The sequence below is a fragment of the Arachis ipaensis genome, chromosome B1, assembly GCF_059453495.1.
Source record: "Arachis ipaensis isolate K30076 ecotype BB chromosome B1, ASM5945349v1, whole genome shotgun sequence".
In the NCBI taxonomy this organism is placed as follows: domain Eukaryota; kingdom Viridiplantae; phylum Streptophyta; class Magnoliopsida; order Fabales; family Fabaceae; genus Arachis; species Arachis ipaensis.
This window is the reverse complement of record NC_142436.1, coordinates 127,984,890-128,006,909: the sequence shown is the minus strand read 5'-3', so window position 1 is coordinate 128,006,909 and position 22,020 is coordinate 127,984,890. Positions and strand designations below refer to the sequence as shown.

The 22,020-nt window shown below is 37.5% G+C and overlaps 1 pseudogene; it reads right to left on the bottom strand.

Annotated features, from left to right (window-relative positions):
- Window positions 1–1,228: 1,228 nt before the first annotated feature.
- On the bottom strand, window positions 1,229–4,899 carry LOC110266437 (uncharacterized; annotated as a pseudogene).
- Window positions 4,900–22,020: the final 17,121 nt, after the last annotated feature.

Here is a 22,020-nt window from a genome sequence, read left to right as displayed (position 1 = left end):
TACTAATTGATTTAAAATATTAATATATATATTTTAATTTTAATAATATATAAATATTATTTTTCTCATAATAATATATTAATATATACGCTCATTAAATAATATTGCTTATTAATATTATATAATATATCAATATACATTAATTATTGTGTGGAATACGTATTTAAAAGTTTTTTTTTCTTATACACGTTTATCATTATCGAGAAAAAATACTATTATTATTTTAAATAATTTAATTTTTAATTATTGATAGATTAAAAGTATATCAAAATTATGTGCCATATTATCATTTTAGCAGCATTTTTTATTAAATTATTTGAATATATTACTGATAAAATAAACTCATAAATAATAAAGTGAGAGTAACTTTCAAATTCTTTTGAAATTAAATAATTAAATTCTAATATTAAAATTAAGTTATTTAAATAATATCTATGGTATTCAATTCTAGACTTAGATGTATATATATTAGAATTATTTTCGTAACGACAACTAATAAAAATAGTTTGACTAGATTGAATGTATAGAATCTACACAAATTCAGACTATCCTTTTGTTAAATATGCTCCATCATCTGTTATCCATCATAACTAGAAAATGGCTTAATATAGACAGATTTACAGACAGATTTGGTCTATATTACAGACAGATTTTTGGTTACCGATGGATTTTGTCCCTCTATAAAAACCTCGTCGAAAATTATTTACTGACGGATTTTTCTGTCGAAAAATTACTGGCGAATTTTTACCAGTTACCGACAGATTTTTCCTCGGTAAATTCTCCCCTCCATTTCCCTGAAACGTCGAACTTTTCGACGGATTTTTCATCGGTAATTAAAGACAGATTTTCTGACGAATTTTTTGTCAGTAATTAGAGATAGATTTCCGACAGATTTTCTGCCAGTAATTTGAGCCTTGGAATACCATCCTAAACTCTGAATACAGACAGAAAATTTGTCTGTAAATCCGTCAGTAGGATAAAATAGAATTTTTTTTTAGATTTTTTTATTGCAAAATAAACCTGTTTTCATACAAAATAAATATAAATTTAAACAAGTTTATTGTATTATCAAATTAAAAGAAAAGTACTATAAACAAGCAAGTCAATATAATTCAAAACATAAACAAAGTATATTAATACATCAACTATAATAATAAGTAACAACCATACATCAACAAAGTGTATTGATACATCAACTATGATTCAAAATATAAACTCACTGTATTGTTCAACTATACTACATCAAAAACAAAAGAAGATTATGTTTTTCAAAGTTCCACAGCTCATTGGCAGCGTGTAGAAATTGAATTCTGGAAGTGGTTCACCAGTGCAGCCTTTCCTTGGATTCGTGCATATGCCAGGGAAGCAACTTTTTCACTATTAAACTTCTCCCACTTTTTCCCATTAAATGTCTGCAAAATCAAATACATTAGTTATAATCAAACACATTAGTTACAAAGAGAAATATGCACAAAAAACTAATAACCTCATAGAATGGAATAATGTGTGATGCCGACAGCATGTTGATAAATGCGTATCCCACATTGCATTTATTCTGAAATCAAAAGGGGAAAAGGATTAATTAAGCTTCACTGGTTTAAATGGAGACTATAGGAAAGGCGCTCTCTACCTTAAAGTCAATTGGTAGACAGAAAAAATCATAGGTACCCTTGTGCTTTTCATCAATAGCAGCTAATAACATTTTTGAGGTGTATCTGCAGGTCATCAACAACAAAGTATGATCGTTCAACAAAAAGAATAAAGTCATCAATGATAACTAAACATCCTTGTAAAAGTTAACCATACTTATTTGGGACAAACCAGATTTCAGTTCTTCGAAAGTGATTACGCCGCTGCGATCCGTATCCATATTGTTGAACATTTGTTTCAGGCCCTTGATTTCTTCCTCTGAAAGATTTTGTGCTATCACCTTCCATGTCCAAAGATAAAGTATTTGTCATATCACACACAAGAAATAATATACTATAATCAAGTGATTTTTCACATTTAGAATGGAATTGTAAAGGCACCTTTAAAGCAAGTTTCTTCATCTTGTTCATTGCTCTGAATTGTTTCATCCTACTTAAAATCGCATTGTCTATAGGCTTGTCAGATGCTTCCCCCCCTTCCTTCATCCAAGGGTGTTCTGATTCATATTCATAATGTGAATAACCTTAGTAACCATTATGATACATAGCTAGCTTCATACTGGAAATGAATGAAATTTACCAAGGGCAGCAGAAGCTGTGATGCGTTTCTTAGGTTCATAGGCTAACATTTTCCTGATCAAATCTTTTGCAGCAACTGAAATAGAAGGCAATGGTGCGCTTTCTAGATCTAATTTCCCTTCCAAGATAGCATCAAAGATCTGCTTCTCATTTTCTAAAATTGTCCAACAATGATAGTGATGATTGAGTCCGAAACAGAGCGACAGAGGAGTCGAAAATAATAAGTACAAAAAGCTTAAATAATAAAGGTAATAATAATAACAATCAATAGTATAAATCAAAGCGGTGGTAGCTAGAGATACCAACATCATGAAGGATATTCAATAGCTTAGAAACCTACCAGGTGGAGAATTGGCCACAGGTATGTTAAACTTAACATCAAACGGATTTGGTGCAATAATAAACTAATCAGTTCAAAACCATGACAGCAGCACAAAAGTAGCAAATATTTTGCTGTATATACATGTCCAGCAGCAATGAGAGCCAGCAAGGCCTACGATGTGTTTACGAGATGAGCCCTATTGTTTTTAAGATTTGAATACACCTGAAAAATAGACATTGGGAGAAAAATAACTATAACTCTCAGCCTTTAGATTCCTGAAAGTAATAAAGTATTCTAACTGAATGTTACTTATAAACAAAATGCAATACGTTATATGAAAATTGTATCAGTTTCATAAAATTCATCGTCTTATACTCTTTCCTTTCCTTCCTACACACTTCCTAGAAAGTTATAATCTCATCAACTTCTTTATCATGTTTATGCATGCACTACTCGAAAAAGACTCTCCCACAAGCAAATGCTTCGTAGTTTTTGGGATTTCTAAATTCTAAGAAGAAAAATTATTGATATTAGCATTTAGAAATAGTAAAATTAACCTTGTTTTGACAAGACAAATAACTCTCTCCCCATCCACCATTTGAAAGCTACTTAGACAGTAGAAATTCACAAGCTTTGCAGATGGCTGGGCAATCACTATAACTCTTTCCAGCAGCAATCAACCCATTTATCCCAAACCAGGTGGCATAGGTAAAGCAAACTCCCCATGAACCATACCTGTTAAGCAGATTTGAGTAGAGGTCTACTAAACTAACAGTTCCATTCATGCTAAAGCAAGATGTCAAAACCACAACATGCATAAATCAACTATCAAATCAATAGAAAAAACTTGAAAATAGTGGTTTCCAAAAAGGGAGTAGCAAACCATGAACCATCCAAAGCTTGAATGCTTTCAATATATGCAGTGGCTTTTTTAATACAGTGGCTTATTTCTTCTGGGCGATGCATGGGATATAATTTCCAAAATGATGCCAAAGCTTGCAAAGAGGCTGATGTACATTCCACATAACTATAGCATATAGCAAATAGAAATATTAAAAGATTCAAATGATGGGTTAAGGGATAGGAAGAGGAATGCAAAAATTTATACTGAACAAGCATTTGATAGCTTACCAATAATCAATAACTATATCACCAAAAGTTTCCGCTGGATTTATTATCTGCAAGAGAAAGCATTTATCTAAGTGTGTATCTAATCAATAACTATTCAGATAATCTAGCTTCAGCCAAGACGAGTCTATTACCTGCAATGAGAGCACAAAATTTAACAACATCATATAGCCTCTCTGCTTCGATTGGCTCACCAGCAATCTTCGGTGAAATTTTGGAAAGTAATAGAGCAGTCTAAAAGTAGCATATTTAGCAATGTGGCAGAATAAATTAAACAAGTATAATTTCTTCTACTTTTTTCAATCAATAATTACTTTTAGTCCTTCAGATTTGCAATCAGATATCGGCCATCCATGATCTCTAGTTGAAAAAGGCCAAGCACCTTTTACTCATGTTTAATGATTTTAGTGCTGCTTCTGCAGCCCTCACATCATAAAATTCAATAAACATGTGATGACCTTTGTGAGACGTTTTTCGTATCTGCAGTTATTTTAAATCGTTAATGTGGTATTCAAAAGATATATGACAAGGGTGTAAACAGATAAAGAAGGATAAGTTGTCACATCTTTGACATCCCCATATGCCCCAAATATGGGATAGGATAGCACCTGTGAGTAACCTGTGTCAGGTGAATAGTGTCAACAACTATTACAAGGTTGTCCAATATGTGTATGTATGATTTTGTTAATTACCTTGGAAGACCATAAAGAATAAGAATAGTTGTAACTTCACATTTTCTAGTCAGCTTTTGATGTTGAGTTCTCATTCCTATGAATCTATGCCCTCCCATTCTTGGCCATCTATGTACCTAAAAGTATAGTAACAAAATCATGATTAGTAGAGATTGATAAATACATTCTAATAAGATAAAACCATAAACAAGCAAGTGTTTCTAAATAATCATACACTGGTGATAGTTTGCTCTTCTGAAAGGCACAAACCCCTTGTTTCAGGCAAATGATGGAAACCATGCAAAAAGATAAATGAAAATAGAGTAAAAGGACTTAAATTAATTCTATGATTGAGAAAAAAAAGAAAAGAGTGAATTCTGATAGTTAATTTTACATTCTTCTCCCCAACAATGGCTTCATTAAGTGCATCTCTACCCACAAGAAGCATAGGAACTTGCTGATCTATTCTCATGTTCATCCCTTCATAATAATCTCTGATGGCATGGTATAGAGGCTGGCATTCACCAGTATCCGTTATAGCAGATTCCATGCACTCGAAGCACAAAATCCGTCCATCATCCAGTCTATAATACTTTTCGTTGCGTGACTTTGAGAAGGAAAACAAAGGATCAGAGAAAGGAAACAATTTGGAAAAGTTGTTGCAATCAAGAGTGAAGTGAGTACCTCTAATCTTTCACAACTACAACGCGAGCTGTATTATCATACTCATGTGATGGACAATACTTTTGGTACCAATAGGGATGGCACTTATACTCAATCAAACCAGCTGCATTTAATGGAATCTGAGAGTGAAATATACCAGAACATTGTGCTCATTATATATATATATATATATATATATATATATATATATATATATGTATATATATATATATATATATATATATATATATATACAATGATTATATATATAATACATATTGAAATTAGTAATACAGTGGATACTAGGGGAAATTAAAATTGATGCTTTCATATTAATTATTAATTATTACCAGAGCTGTGCATTATTGTGTGGCCAACTGTGTTCGTTTCCATGAGCCATCCAAATTACAAGAAGCAAGTGCAACAAAATACCAAAACAAGCTAAGTTAGAGCCACAACCACAAGAAATTAAAGCATTATGGTTGGTAGCATAGCATACCGTAGCTGACTCCAGGAGACAACCTACGAGGTTGAATATATCACTGCATAGGCCATAGCATATATGTATATTAATATACAAATTGTTTAATTAACAGACCAACAATAATGATGGAATTAAATTAAACTAGTGATTAGGATTTATAAATTAGTATAAAAGAAAAAAATGTATAGAATCTTGCTGGACTGTGTGCATGGATGAGTCTATTAAAGTGTTTAACTAGAACCAGGAGTCCAGGATTTTGTTGAGCAAGACTCCGATGATGATATGATTTTGGTAAACTAGTGATGAACGGATAATTTATACCATTTTTAGCATTGTTTTTACATAGTTTTTAGTATGTTTTATTTACTTTTTATTATATTTTTATTAGTTTTTATTCAAAAATCACATTTCTGGACTTTACTATAAGTTTGTGTATTTTTCTGTAATTTCAGGTATTTTCTGGCTGAAATTGAGGGACCTGAGCAAAAATCTTATTCAGAGGCTGAAAAAGAACTGCAGATGCTGTTAGATTCTGACCCTCCTGCACTCAAAGTGGATTTTCTGGAGCTACAGAAGCCCAATTAGCGCGCTCTCAGTTGCGTTGGAAAGTAGACATCTTGGGATTTCCAGAAATATATAATAGTTCATACTTTGCTCGAGATTTGATGGCCCAAACTGGCGTTGAAAGCTAGCCTAAAACTTTCTGGCGTAAAACGCCAGAACTGGCATAATTCTTGGCGTTAAATGCCCATTTTGGCACCCAGGGTGGCGTTTAACTCCAATATGAGGCATATGCACGTGAAAGCTTGAAAGCTCAGCCCAAACATTCACCAAGTGGGTTCCGGAAGTGGATTTTTGCACTATCTGCACTTAGTTACTCATTTTCTGTAAACCTAAGTTACTAGTTTAGTATAAAAACTACTTTTAGATATTCAGTTTACACCTTATGACATTTTACACTTCATATTGTATCTTCTATGGCATGAGTCTCTAAACCCCATAGGTGGGCGTGAGGAGCTCTGCTGTGTTTCAATGGATTAATGCAATTACTACTGTTTTTTATTCAATCACGCTTGATTTTATTCTAAGATACTCACTCGTACTTCAATATAGAGAATATGATGATCCGTGACATACATAATTATCCTCAACCTATGAACGCGTGCCTGACAACCACTCCCATTCTATCTGAGCTCAACGTAGTCATTGGGCGACAGCTTGAGTGCGTATCTCTTGGGTTTCTAATCCACGGACCGAGTCCGGAGGTTAGAACCTTCATGGTATAGGCTAGAACCAATTGGAAGCATTCATGGGATCCAGAAAGTCTAAACTTTGTCTGTGGTATTCTGAGTAGGATCCGGGAAGGGATGACTGTGACGAGCTTCAAACCTGCGAATGTTGGGCGCAGTGACAGTGTACAAAAGGACAAGGGTCCTATTCCGACGCTAGTGGGAACCGACAGATGATTAGCCGTGCGGTAGCTGTACATGGTATTTTTCATCCGAGACGAGAAATCCGACAGTTGATTAGCCGTGCAGAGATCGTACATGGTATTTTTCATCCGAGAGGATCATAAAGCTTGCCATTGAAGGAAGCCATGCGTGTTTGGAGAAGAAGACAGTAGGAAAGCAGAGATTCAGATGACAGAGCATCTCTGGAACCTCAGCCTGTTTCTCATTACTGAATCACAAGTACTATTTATTTCATGTTATTTATTTTCATAAATACAGTCACTCTTATCATTAATCTCCTGACTAAGATTTACAAAATAACCATAGCTTGCTTCAAGCCGACAATCTCCGTGGGATCGACCCTTACTCACGTAAGGTATTACTTGGACGACCCATTGCACTTACTGGTTAGTTGTGCGGAGTTGTGAAAAGTGTAATCACAATTTCCCACACCAAGTTTTTGGCGCCGTTGCCGGGGATTGTTCGAGTTTGGACAACTGACGGTTCATCTTGTTGCTTAGATTAGGAAAAATTTATCTTTTTTGGTTTAGAGTCACTAAAATTGAGTCTTCTATTATTGTTTTTTTTTTTAAATTTTAAAATCCTTATTTTCTTTTTCTAGATTTTTTTTGAAAACTTTTAATAAAAAAAACCAATAAACTAATAATTGAGTCTTCTGTTTGAGTTTAGTTTCATGTTTTAAGTTTGGTGTCAATTCCATGTTTTTTATTTTCCTTCGATTTTTCGAATTGTATGTTCCTTTTATTCTTCATATTTCCGAGTTTTATGTTCCTTATTCTTTCTTAATCTTCAAGTTGTTCTTGTTTATTTTTCTTATTTGATCTTTAAATTTTCCTGTTTGGTGTTTGTTGCTATTTATCTTATACATTTTCGAATTATTATTGTCCAAAGTATAAAAATTTTAAGTTTGGTATTTTTTGTGTTCTTATTTCCTTAAAAAAATTTTCAAAATTTGTTCTTGGTGTTCATCTTGATCTTCAAAGTGTTCTTGGTGTTCATCTTGACATTCAAAGTGTTCTTGTTTCTCTTTCTGTTTTAATTTTAAAAATTTTAAGTTTGGTGTCTTTTACTTGTTTTTCTCTCTCCTCATTAAATTCAAAAATATCTTTTCTCTTAATTTTAATTGAATTTTCGAAAATTACATTTAAAAATTCAGATTTTTATTTTAAAATTTTTATCTTATCTTATCTTAGTTTTAAATTTCAAAATTCAAATCTTTTTCAAAAAATCATATCTTTTTCAAAATCTTATCTTATCTTATTTCAAATTCAAATTTCAAATTTTAATTAAATTCCAAAATTCAAAATTCAAATTTCAAAATTTAAATCTTTTTCAAATCTTTATCTTATATTGTTGACTTTTTCAAAATTCAAAATTCAAAATTTAAAATTCAAATTTCAAAATTTAAAATTCAAAACTTTTTAATTTAGAAACCTATCTTCTCTTACCTAACTTATCTTATCTTTTCTAATCTCAAATCCTAAAATCAAATCTTTTTCAAATCTTTTCTCTTATTTATTTTCTTACAAGTATCTTTAATTTTAAGACATATCTTTTTCAAAACTTCCTAACCACTTTCTCTCTCTTCATTTTTCGAAAATCCTCACCCAAAAATTTTCAAATCTTTTCAATTAATTAATTAATTTTGTTTTCTAATTTTGTTTATTTCTTTTTCTTTTTTTAATTTATTTTCGAAATTTGCATCATTTTATTTATTTACTTTATTTTTAATTTGGTTAAATTAAAAAAAAGGGGGAAATAAAATTTTTATTCACAATCCACATCATCTCCCTTTCTCCATCATGGACCTAAGTGGAAATGAACAATCCAGAAGGACTCTGGGGTCATATGCTAACCCCACTACTGCCTCATATGGGAGTAGTATCTGTATAGTGTATACCCCCCATCAGAGCCAGCAGTTTTGAGCTAAACCCTCAACTCATTATCATGGTGCAGCAAAATTACCAGTATTTCAGTCTTCCACAAGAAGAACCTACTGAGTTTCTGGCACATTTCTTACAAATTGCTGACACAGTACATGATAAGGAAGTAGATCAGAATGTCTACAGATTGTTACTATTTTCATTTGCTGTAAAAGATCAAGCTAAGAGATGGTTGAATAACCAACCCACAGCAAGCATAAGAACATAGAAACAGTTATCAGACAAATTCCTGAATCAATATTTCCCTCCAAAAAGGATGACACAGCTAAGGCTGGACATCCAAGGCTTTAAACAAGAGGATAATGAATCTCTTTATAATGCCTGGGAGAGGTACAGAGAGATGCTAAGAAAATGCCCCTCTGAAATGTTTTCAGAATGGGTGCAGTTAGACATCTTCTACTATGGGCTTACAGAAAAGGCCTAGATGTCTCTAGACCACTCAGCTGGTGGATCTATACATATGAGAAAGACAATTGAAGAGGCTCAAGAGCTCATTGATACAGTTGCCAAAAATCAGCACCTGTACTCAAGTGGTGAGACCTCCATAAAAGAAGAGGCTGAGGCAGCATCCACTGAACTTAGTCCTCCAGAACAAATTACTGAACTCAATCAGCAACTATTTTCTATAACAAAATAGTTAGCAGAATTTAAAGAGATGCTACAAGACACTAAAAATGCTAACCAGAATATGGAAGCACAATTGGATCAGACAAGACAGCAGCTATCTAAATAGATAACAGAAGAATGCCAAGCTGTTCAATTAAGGAGTGGAAAGACATTGAATGTCTCAACTCAAAGCAGCAGAAAACTAAGAAAGAAACAACTGACAGAGGATAACCAACAACCCACTGCCCAAAATCCCTCCGAGGATAGTAAGAGCCCAGAGAGGAATGATTCTGGCGTTCAAACGCCAGAAAAGGGTAAGAAAGTGGCGTTAAACGCCCAAGGGATAGCCAGTTCTGGCGTCCAAATGCCAGAAAAGGGTGGCAATCTGGCGTTAAACGCCCATGCAGCACCCAATTCTGGCGTTCAAATCCTAATAAGGGATCAGACACCTGCAAGTGCTGATAACAACCCCCTTAAGCAAGCTTCTCAAACCCCTTCTGTAGGAAATAAACCTGCAGCAACTAAGGTTGAAGAATATAAAGCCAAGATGCCTTATCCTCAGAAACTCTGTCAAGCAGAACATGATAAACAATTTGCCTGCTTTGCAGACTATCTCAAGACTCTTGAAATAAAGATTTCGTTTGCAGAGACACTTGAGAAAATACCCTCTTATGCTAAGTTCATGAAAGAGATCTTAGATCATAAGAAGGATTGGAGAGAAAATGAAAAAGTTTTTCTCACTGAAGAATGCAGTGCATTCATTCTAAAAAGCTTACCAGAGAAGCTTAAAAATCCCGGAAGCTTTATGATACCATGCACATTAAAGGGTGCTTGTACCAAGACAGCTCTATGTGATCTTGGGGCAAGTATCAACCTAATACCTGCATCCACTATCAAAAAGCTTGGTTTGACTGATGAGGTTAAACCAACCCAGATATGCCTCCAACTCGCTGATGGCTCCATTAAGATTCCATCAGGTGTAATTGAGGACATGATTGTCAAGGTTGGGCCATTTTCCTTTCCCATTGACTTTGTAGTGCTGGAAATGGAAGGTTGATAAACCCATATTTCATGAGTTCTTTTGTGCTTAATTAGAGTGATTTATTCAACTCTTCACCTACTTATTCACATTAATTGCATAGTTTTACTTTCCCTTCCTTATTATGTCATATAATGAAAAACATGTTTTCTAAGCTTTAAAAATTAATTATTCTAATTACCTTTATTTCCATTCGATGCCGTGATTAGTGTGTTGAGTAGTTTCAGATTTTCTAAAGGCAGAATGACTTAAAGGATGAAAAAGGAAACATACTAGAATGGAAGGAGGAAGCAAAACAGAGCTTTAAAGAAACTGGTGTCCACGCGATCGCATGGATGACGCGATCGCGTGCCAAGCACGAATCGGCAGCGACGCGGCCGCATGACTGACGCGGTCGCATGACTGACGCGACTGCGTGGCAAGGAAAAACTCCAAATGACGCGACCGCGTGACCCACGCGGACGCGTGACAGAGGCCACGCACCAGAAATTACAGAATACGCCCCCAGCGAATTCTGAAGCCCTTTTTGGCCCAGATCCAAGTACAGACAGCATAAACCAGAGGTTATAAAGTGTGGGAATACTTCCATTCAAAGGAGAGCTCGCATATTTTCACCTTTCAATGATTTAGATTTAGTTGAGAGGGAGATCTTCTCTCTCTCTCTTTTAGGATTTAGGATTTCTTCTTGTTTTAGGAGTAACTCTGGATCCAGGTTTAATGTTCTTTTAGTATTACTTCTATTTATTTATTCCAACATTTGAATTGATTATTATTATAAATTGATCTAAGAATTATTCCATGTTACAGATTTCTAATTGAATTAATGATAATTTGAGGTATTTTCAGTTTATGATTGTTCTCTTGATTTAAGCTGCCATTGCTTCCCATCTAAGGACACTTTTATTATTTCAGCAATTTACTTTTTCCCCTTTTGGTTTTGGGTAAGAATTCAGTAACTCAACAGTTATTAAACTCAACATAATTGATAATCGTTACCTTGCTAATTGAGTTGAACTTAATTAATCCCAACCTTTTCTTAGGAAATAATTAGGATTCAGAGGTCAATTTAATTAGTCCCTTAACTTTCCTTTGCTCTGGTAAAGGTTGACCAAGTGGAATTAAGATACAACTTTCATTATTGTTGAGAAGGATAACTAAGTTGGACTTCTAATTTCCCTTATCTCGCCAAAAGTTGTTTTACAGTTATTATTTATTTTTACTTGCCATTTAATTCACTCGTCATTTAAATTACTTGCTTCTCACCTTCTAAACCCCGATTACAACCTTTATAGCCAATAATAAGAACATACTTCCTCGCAGTTCCTTGAGAAGACGACCCGAGGTTTGAATACTCGGTTAACAATTTTTAAGGGGTTTGTTACTTGTGACACCCAACACGTTTGTAAGAAAGGTTGATTGCTTGGTTTAGTAACTATACTCACAACGAGAGTTTTTATAACCTCTAAACCATCAATCCTCTGCTCTTTCAAAATGGCGCCGTTGCTGGGGAACTGCTAACGTATGCCTTATTATTGGTTATTGTAAATATTTTTCTTTTGCTTGTTTAATTATTGTTGTTTTTCCTTTTTCTCTTTATTTGCTACTATGAACTCTCACCCCTCTCGCTTTGAGTTTGGTTCTAATATTGTTAAAGGAAATAGAAGTTAGAGCAGGAATGTGCATCAAGGTCAGACCAATCAAGGATGGATGGAACCAAGAGGATCTAATCAACCCTTTAGGCAGCAACACCCTCCGAGATATCCTGGACAAAGACCATTCTACCGTGCATACCCAGCTGTAAGATATGGTGGACAACCTTGTAACTACCAACAAGCCCCACCCCGTGCATGTGAACCATCCTTTCAACATAACCTCGAACCACCACACTCACAAGCTTCTCTTCACCATTCGCCATCATATGATCCTTCCTTACCCCAATACCAATCCAATCGTTCCCAATCATCACCACTTTCCTTTGTATCATGTCCAAGTCTGGCAAACCGTGAAGCAAAGGATCGCCTGAAAGAAACAATGATTAAATTTCAAACAACCATTCAACAACTGGAGCAAGCACTAATTCAATGGGCCACTAGGCGCTCAAATATACAAGGATCAACCACAGCCCCATGTGGACAGCCCAATGAAGAGCATAGCATGAAAGAAATACTAGAGACTCTAGTGGACAAGACAGAGAATGAATTCGTACTAGAACAAATGGAAGAAGTTGTCATTGTTCAAGAAGAAGAGTTAGTTGAAGATCTAGGCAATGCTGAACTTCCTTGGGAATACAGAATTGAGGAAAACTCCGTCCAAGACACTACAGTTGATGCTAAGGAGGATACCGTACAATCTCCAAGGCAAGTCGTTTACGAAGAATCAGACGGAATAATCCAAGAAGCAAATTCCCTTGATAATGATAGTCACAAGTCTAGTTCTCCTAGTGATGAACTTGCGTTCGCAAGTGAATTCTCTGAGATCGAAGAATCTTCTCCAAGTGAATATGAAGATGATGCGGAGGTAGATTTCTCTCAACCTCCAATCTATGACTCAAGTGATGAGGAAGACATAGAAGACTTTGACCAGAATACAGATACAATCGAAGATCTTTGCAAGGAAGTGGAAGAATTCACAGAAGAACACAAGGAAACGGAACTTGCAGAACCACCAAAAACACCTATCCCAAGGCCATTGCCACCCAATACAAGCTTCATGTGGGTACAATCCTTAACTTATAATTTTACTTATTCACTTGAATATGGTTTGCTTGAAACAGATGGCCAGCTTAGAGCTCTCTGCGGCTTTAAGAGTAAGAGGGAAATGGCTCGTACTCAGAGCTGGTGCACCAGGTTCAATAAGGTTCCACGCTTCACCTCGAAGTACACGGATTGGTATCGTGCTTAATTGCATGGATCACGGAGAACGTTTGGTCGCCACGGTGAGATTCTACTCTTTAACCCGCCCGAATGGAAACTTACAAATCAAAACGAAGGCGGATCTAAAAACACAGCTTGGGATCATGGATTATGTTCTGACATTCGTCATCCCGGGAGGCTGGATATCTGTTTAAAGCTGCGCAGAAGCTTTACATGCCTAGTTTGGGACCCCGGAGGCTATTGGCATTCCAAGCACTGATGGAGATTTTTGGACGAATTTAAACACAAGCCACCATAACAGGATACTCTTCCAATGTCCAACTTAAGGACTTTAACTAAAAGTGCTAGGTGGGAGACAACCCACCATGGTATGGTCGCTTCTTTTTCAATTTATTTCTTGTTAATTGCTTTCATTTTTCCTTTTTCATTTTAATTTATTAAACCTGGAATCATGCATAAGCATCCATGATAGTCATTGCATTCTGCACTTTTCATGCATATAAAAAAAAAGGTTGCATGACGCGACCGCATGCCCCATGCGATCGTGTCATATCGCAAAAAACACCACCCATGCGACCGCGTGACCCACGCGGCCGCGTGATATATATATCGGTGTAAGGATCCAACGAACAGAAAGTTGGGCTGGAATCGTGCGGCCCTTGTACGTTTCGCACAAACTGGCCCACGCGATCGCATGCCCCATGCGATCGCGTCACTTACCCAATACCAATCCCACGCGACCGCGTGAGCGATGCGATCGCATCGCATGGATTGCACATCGCCCCAAAAGGAGACAGAGAGTTGCGCTAAAACGGCGCTGGAGTCGTGCGTTTAGCACGACTTCCAGCGACGCGATCGCGCGACCCATGCGATCGCGTCACCCTTCTTTCCCCCTCTCATGAGATCGCGCACCCCACGCGATCGCGTCACTCCCATTCTCAACCCAACCACGCGGCCGCGTGGATTCGAAAATATAACCCCCCCAGCCGCGAATCCTATCAGTCGCGCAGCCCTCACCCCCAACCCTCTTCCCCTTCTCTGCCTCCTCTCCCCCCAACCACCACCCACCACCTTCCAGCCGCCACCGCACCATCCCCAGACGCCACCACCGACCCGCCACCGCCGCCGTACCAACCCCCTCCCCTTCTCTCTCCTTCCTTCTTCCTCTCTCATCCCCTTTCCACCGCTGCTCGCCGCCACCAACGCCCACCACCGCCGGCCATCCACCGCGCCCCACCCCTTCAGCCAGCAACACCAACCCCCACCTCCCACCCCTATCCTCTTCCTCCAACACTTAACCTAAACCCTTTCTCCGCCACCAACCCCCTCCGCCGCCACCGCAACGCCGTAACCCACCACCGCACCGAACGCCGCCGCCGCCACCTTCTTCCCTGTTCCACCCCTTCCGCTTACCAGGTTCCGCAACACGCAACCATTTTTTTTATCAGTTCGTAACTTTTCTGTATTTTTTATTCCGTTTATGTTCATAATTAGGATAGTTAGACTTGCATGTTGTAGTGGATTTTTAGGTTGTTAGGTAGCTTAGGCTGTGGTTAGTGGATCTAGGTCTGTTTACTTGCACTGTTCTTACTTCTGTGTTATCCAATGTGCAAATCTGTTGCTGTTATAATCATGATTCATATGCTGCTTTCTTGTATGTTGCTGCTGTTTACATTGAGTTTTTACGTTTATTTTATATTTATGTACATGCAGCTTGATTTTATTTAATTCATATGAACTGATTACATTGCTATTTATTTTCTGGGACAATCCAATTTTAGCCGGAATGCTGCCCAATTTTTTTTTAAATTTGTTTTCATTCATGTTTTGGTTTGGCATTTCTGAAATTTGTTTTACTCTGCTTTACCCAAACCACTACATGAATGCTATGGCAGATCTTCTCATCCTTTTTGATTTCCTGGTTCATAAACTGCTTGTTCAATTATGAGTACTTCTATTCTTACCTGTGAATCCTTGTTATATGGAATTTTTCTATGCCACTTACCTTCCTAACTCACTGATTTTAATTTACTAATTTCTTTTTCAAATCCTAACCATACTAACCCTTTTGGTCTCTTTTCTGATTATTTTTACTTTCCTCTAACTTTCTAACCATGGCATATTGCTTATTTTCTTTCCATTTAACATTCATTCAATCACATTTCAATTACTCATTTTCCTTATTCTATTTCTCCCTTACCGCTTTGAGTTTCCTTTGTTTAATTGCCTATTTGCTTTCCTATTTTTTTATCCATTCCTGATTTTCTGTTTTTTCAGGATGTCTGCCTCACAAAGCAAAGGCAAAGGCAAGGCCACTGGCAAGCGCAAGAGAGGAGATTCCTCCCAGTCCATCATTTCTCTAATGCACGATACCTCATGGCAGGAGAAGAACTTCACACCGCAGGAGAAAGCTAACTAGCTGCTTCCTGCAAATGATCCTATAAAATTTGCAAACCGGTACTGTAAGCTGAAGTACCCGGCTTTTGCAAACTCCAGAAACCTATACCTGGAACGTACCTTGAAGATTCCAGAGGCCCTCCAGCAATACACTACTGAGCAAATCAAGCAAAGGGGCTGGTTCTTTCTGGAGAGACCACTGACAGAGGTCAATGCATCTTGGGTCAGGAAATTCTATTGCAACTACTACCTTACTACCCTTGATGCAGTGAACCTGAGGGGAAAGCAAATTCTGGTCACAGAGGAGGCCATAGAGACCATTCTCCAGCTCCCAGCCAAGTCCGATCAGCCAGATGGTTTTGCACAGGCTGAGGAGGACATGGGCCAGATACAGTTTTACTGGGATGCCGTAAAGGCACGGATAGCTCTCGACCCTGCTGTTCCTTGGGAGATGGGTCAGAACACCACTATGCCTAGAGGGATCAAGAGAGTGTACTTGAACGATGAGGCTCGGCTATGGCATCAGATCTTGAGTAATTTTGTGATGCCGAGTACTCACGAGACGGAGATCCCGGCTACCATGATCACCCTCCTTTGGTGTGTGCTGGAGGGTAAGGACATATACTTACCTCGTTTTATCCGGCATTATATGGCCAGGGCCCACGTACGAGGCACCCTCCCCTTTCCTTACCTGGTTACACGGCTAGGCCGTCAGGCTGATGTGCCTTGGGAGGATGCCGATGAGAGACCCCCAGCAGCGGACTGCAGGAAGATCATCCTGCACAGCAGGAACTTCCTTGCTTTGGGCTACAGACCACCACCTGTCACTGCTACTGATGAGACATCCCCTCCGTCTGCTGGACCCTCTTCATCCACAGCTGCCCCAGCTGCCCCTGCTACCACCACTGCACCTCCACCCGCCTCTGAGCCAGTCTATCGTCTCGTGCATCGTCTATTCCGCCAGCTTGATCAGATGGAGTGCCGTAACAGGCGCCGGTATGAGAGATCAGAGCGCCGCAGCAGGCGACACTATTCCCATCTGAAGCTGATGATCAGACAGGGCGCCGACATCCCCTCCGAGCCCGACACCCCTTCAGAGCCATCAGAGGATGAGCACGAGGAGGAGGATGTGCACGAGGAGGAGCCTCATTCCCAGGCGGAGACTCATCAGCAGGCAGCCACAGAGCAGGCTGCCCCGCATAAGGAGGTTATGCCCCAGATAGAGGCTACAGATTCGGAGATCCCGCTCCAGTCCGTACCACCTCCACAGCAGCCAGACCCTCAGCCCACCACCGCCACGGAGACCTAGCTACCATCCCTACCATTGATGACACTCCTTCACACCAGGCTTGATTGAGCATCGAGGACGATGCTTCATTTTAAGTGTGGGGAGGTCGCCATCTCTGGCGTTTATTTTGGTGAACCACTACATACTTTTTCTTTTATTTTGGATATTTTTTCTGTGTTTTCCTTTTTTTCTTTTACTATTATTTTCTGAGTACTTATACATTGCTACTTGTGTATTTTACTCTATTTTCTGCATTTTGCATCTTTAGTTCATACTTTAGCCATTTAGTTTATTTTAGTTGTTTAGTTTAGTTTGCAATTCTGATTTATTAGTGGATTAATTAGTATAGTTTACCCTTTTTAGCATAAGATAGTATAGTTTAAATAGAAAAATATAAAAAGGAAGTAAACTAGAAACTTTAACAGAATCAAAATAACCCACACCTTGTATATATAGCATTACATGTTAGTTGACAACATTTCATCAAGGAGGAACATTAAAACTTTAAAAGCTACCCTAAATAATTTTTTTCAAGAGAATAATGGGAATTTTTAACTAAACCTGCATACAATATATGAATGATATATGATGCTTGAGTTAGAGAACACACAGCCTGTGAGTCTTGAGCTTAAATTGTATGGTTGCATTCAAACCATAATTTCATTTCTGTGTGTCACATTTCTTTTTATTCTGATGTTATTTACTTTGCTTTAATCTATATGTCCAATTATAGAATATAGGATAGATACATACCAAGAGAATGATTGAGGCCATCGTTTGATTTTAGCTCACTCACCCCAAATTAGCCTACCTTTTACATCACCCTTGTTAACTCCCTTGAGCCTTTTTAAAAACTCTTTATTCTATTTAGCCAAATTACTAGCCTTAAGCAGAAAAACAAAGGAAAACCCCAAGTGAATCCTTAGTTAGCTTAAGATAGAAAATTATAAATAGAGTTAAATGTGGGAAACCTTTTGGAAACATGGGTAATAGAAACAAAAGGGTAGAAAAAAAAAGTAAAAAGGAATAAAATAAAATTTGGGAAGCATGCTCATGAGAAAATCTAAGTGATTTAATCATCATGTGCAATAAAAAAAAAGTTATTTTTCAGCATCTAAATAAAAGGGAATACAAAAAGGAAATTCCCCAATGAAAACAATGCACATGGAATAAAAAAATAAAATAAAAAGTGAAACATGAGCATGTAACAATAAGTGAGAAATTATGGGAAATTAGGTAAAGAAATTTTATTTTACTAGATGTGTATGTTAGGTGAGATCTTAGTCTAATTAGGGATTCGTTTATTAGCTCACTTAACCCTATACATAAATCCTTACCTTTACCTTGGCCCCATTACAACCTTAATTAAGACCTCATGACTTTTTGGTATGACTATATTCTATAATTGTTGATTGGTTAGATGAAAAACAAAGCTGTAGAAATTAAGAATAAAAAGAAAAATAGAGTGAATAAACCCAATAAACACTGAGTGACTAGAGAGTAAACACAAAATCCAGTGAGGGTTCAATAACTCACCAACATATATCTGTGCTTAAAATTTACTAATTGTTTTGCAAGTTTGTACAATATTTTCTTTCCCATCTCATTTGCTAAAGTGCTTTATTATTTAAGGGTTGGCTATATATATATACACACAACTCCTTGAGAATGTGAATTAACTTAGCTACATGTAAACTTTATATATGAGTGGATGAATTAGAATTGCATGACTCATTAGGTAGATGCATTTAGCATAGGTTGCATTTCATAACATTCCATCACTTTAACCTTAATTATTTACCTTGGATTTAGCATCAGGACATGCTAGTGTTTAAGTGTGGGGAGGTTGATAAACCCATATTTCATGAGTTCTTTTGTGCTTAATTAGAGTGATTTATTCAAATCTTCACCTACTTATTCACATTAATTGCATAGTTTTACTTTCCCTTCCTTATTATGTCATATAATGAAAAACATGTTTTCTAAGCTTTAAAAATTAATTATTCTAATTACCTTTATTTCCATTCGATGCCGTGATTAGTGTGTTGAGTAGTTTCAGATTTTCTAAAGGCAGAATGACTTAAAGGATGAAAAAGGAAACATACTAGAATGGAAGGAGGAAGCAAAACGGAGCTTTAAAGAAACTGGTGTCCACGCGATCGCATGGATGACGCGATCGCGTGCCAAGCACGAATCAGCAGCGACGCGGCCGCATGACTGACGCGACCGCGCGCCTTAAGCAGAATACACATGACGCGGTCACATGACTGACGCGACCGCGTGGCAAGGAAAAGCTCCAAATGACGCGACCGCGTGACCCACGCGGACGCGTGACAGAGGCCACGCACCAGAAATTACAGAATACGCCCCCAGCGAATTCTGAAGCCCTTTTTGGCCCAGATCCAAGTACAGACAGCATAGACCAGAGGTTATAAAGTGTGGGAATACTTCCATTCAAAGGAGAGCTCGCATATTTTCACCTTTCAATGATTTAGATTTAGTTGAGAGGGAGATCTTCTCTCTCTCTCTTTTAGGATTTAGGATTTCTTCTTGTTTTAGGAGTAACTCTGGATCCAGGTTTAATGTTCTTTTAGTATTACTTCTATTTATTTATTCCAACATTTGAATTGATTATTATTATAAATTGATCTAAGAATTATTCCATGTTACAGATTTCTAATTGAATTAATGATAATTTGAGGTATTTTCAGTTTATGATTGTTCTCTTGATTTAAGCTGCCATTGCTTCCCATCTAAGGACACTTTTATTATTTCAGCAATTTACTTTTTCCCCTTTTGGTTTTGGGTAAGAATTCAGTAACTCAATAGTTATTAAACTCAACATAATTGATAATCGTTACCTTGCTAATTGAGTTGAACTTAATTAATCCCAACCTTTTCTTAGGAAATAATTAGGATTCAAAGGTCAATTTAATTAGTCCCTTAACTTTCTTTTGCTCTGGTAAAGGTTGACCAAGTGGAATTAAGATACAACTTTCATTATTGTTGAGAAGGATAACTAAGTTGGACTTCTAATTTCCCTTATCTTGCCAAAAGTTGTTTTACAGTTATTATTTATTTTTACTTGCCATTTAATTCACTCGTCATTTAAATTACTTGCTTCTCACCTTCTAAACCCCGATTACAACCTTTATAGCCAATAATAAGAACATACTTCCTCGCAGTTCCTTGAGAAGACGACCCAAGGTTTGAATACTCGGTTAACAATTTTTAAGGGGTTTGTTACTTGTGACACCCAACACGTTTGTAAGAATGGTTGATTGCCTGGTTTAGTAACTATACTCACAACGAGAGTTTTTATAACCTCTAAACCATCAATCCTCTGCTCTTTCAAGGAGCACAAGAATGCAACTCTCATTCTAGGAAGACCTTTCCTAGCAACTGGACGAACCCTCATTGACGTCCAAAAAGGGGAGATAACCCTGAGAGTCAATGAGGATGAGTTTAAGTTGAATGCTGTCAAAGCTATGCAGCATCCAGACACATCAAAAGGCTGCATGAGCACTGATATTATTGACTCCCTGGTGGAAGAGGTTAATATGACTAAGAGTCTCGAATCAGAGCTAGAGGACATTTTTAAAGATGTTCAGCCTGATCTGGAGGAACCAGAGAAAATAGAAGAACCTTTGAAAACTCCTCAGGAAGAGGAGAAGCCTCCTAAACCCGAGCTCAAACCACTACCACCATCCCTAAAATATGTATTTCTGGGAGAAGATGACACTTTTCTTGTGATCATCAGCTCTACTTTAGAACCACGGGAAGAGAAAGCATTAATTCAGGTGCTAAGGACACACAAGACAGCTCTTGGGTGGTCCATAAGTGATCTTAAGGGCATTAGTCCAGCCAGATGTATGCATAAGATCCTATTGGAGGATGATGCTAAGCCAGTAGTTCAAACACAGAGGCAGTTGAATCCAGCCATGAAGGAGGTGGTGCAGAAAGAGGTCACTAAGCTACTAGAGGATGGAATTATTTATCCTATTTCTGATAGCCCCTGGGTGAGCCCTGTCCAAGTTGTCCCAAAGAAGGGAGGCATGACAGTGGTTCATAATGAAAAAAATGAACTGGTTCCTACAAGAACAGTTACAGGGTGGCATATGTGTATTGACTATAGAAGACTCAATACAGCCACCAGAAAGGATCATTTTCCTTTACCATTCATAGACCAGATGCTAGAGAGACTAGCAGGTCATGAATACTAGTACTTTTTGGATGGCTATTCAGGTTACAACCAAATTGCAGTAGATCCTCAAGACCAAGAGAAAACAGCATTCACATGTCCTTCTGGAGTATTTGCCTACAGAAGGATGCCATTTGGTCTGTGCAATGCACCTGCAACATTTCAGAGGTGCATGCTCTCTATCTTCTCTGATATGGTAGAGAAATTTCTGGAAGTCTTCATGGATGACTTCTCAGTATTTGGAGACTCATTCAGCTCCTGTCTTGACCATCTAACACTTGTTCTGAAAAGGTGCCAAGAGACTAACCTGGTTTTAAACTGGGAAAAATGTCACTTTATGGTGACTAAAGGAATTGTCCTTGGGCACAAAATTTTAAACAAGGGAATAGAGGTGGATCAAGCTAAGGTAGAGGTAATTGAAAAATTACCACCACCTGCCAATGTTAAGGCAATCAGAAGCTTTCTGGGGCATGCAGGATTCTATAGGATGTTTATAAAGGATTTTTCAAAAATTGCAAAACCTCTGAGCAATCTGCTAGCTGCTGACATGCCATTTGTATTTGACACAAAGTGTCTGCAGGTGTTTGAAACTCTGAAAGCTAAGCTGGTCACAGCACCAGTCATTTCTGCACCAGACTGGACATTACCATTGAACTAATGTGTGATGCCAGTGACCATGCCATTGGTGCAGTACTAGGACAGAGG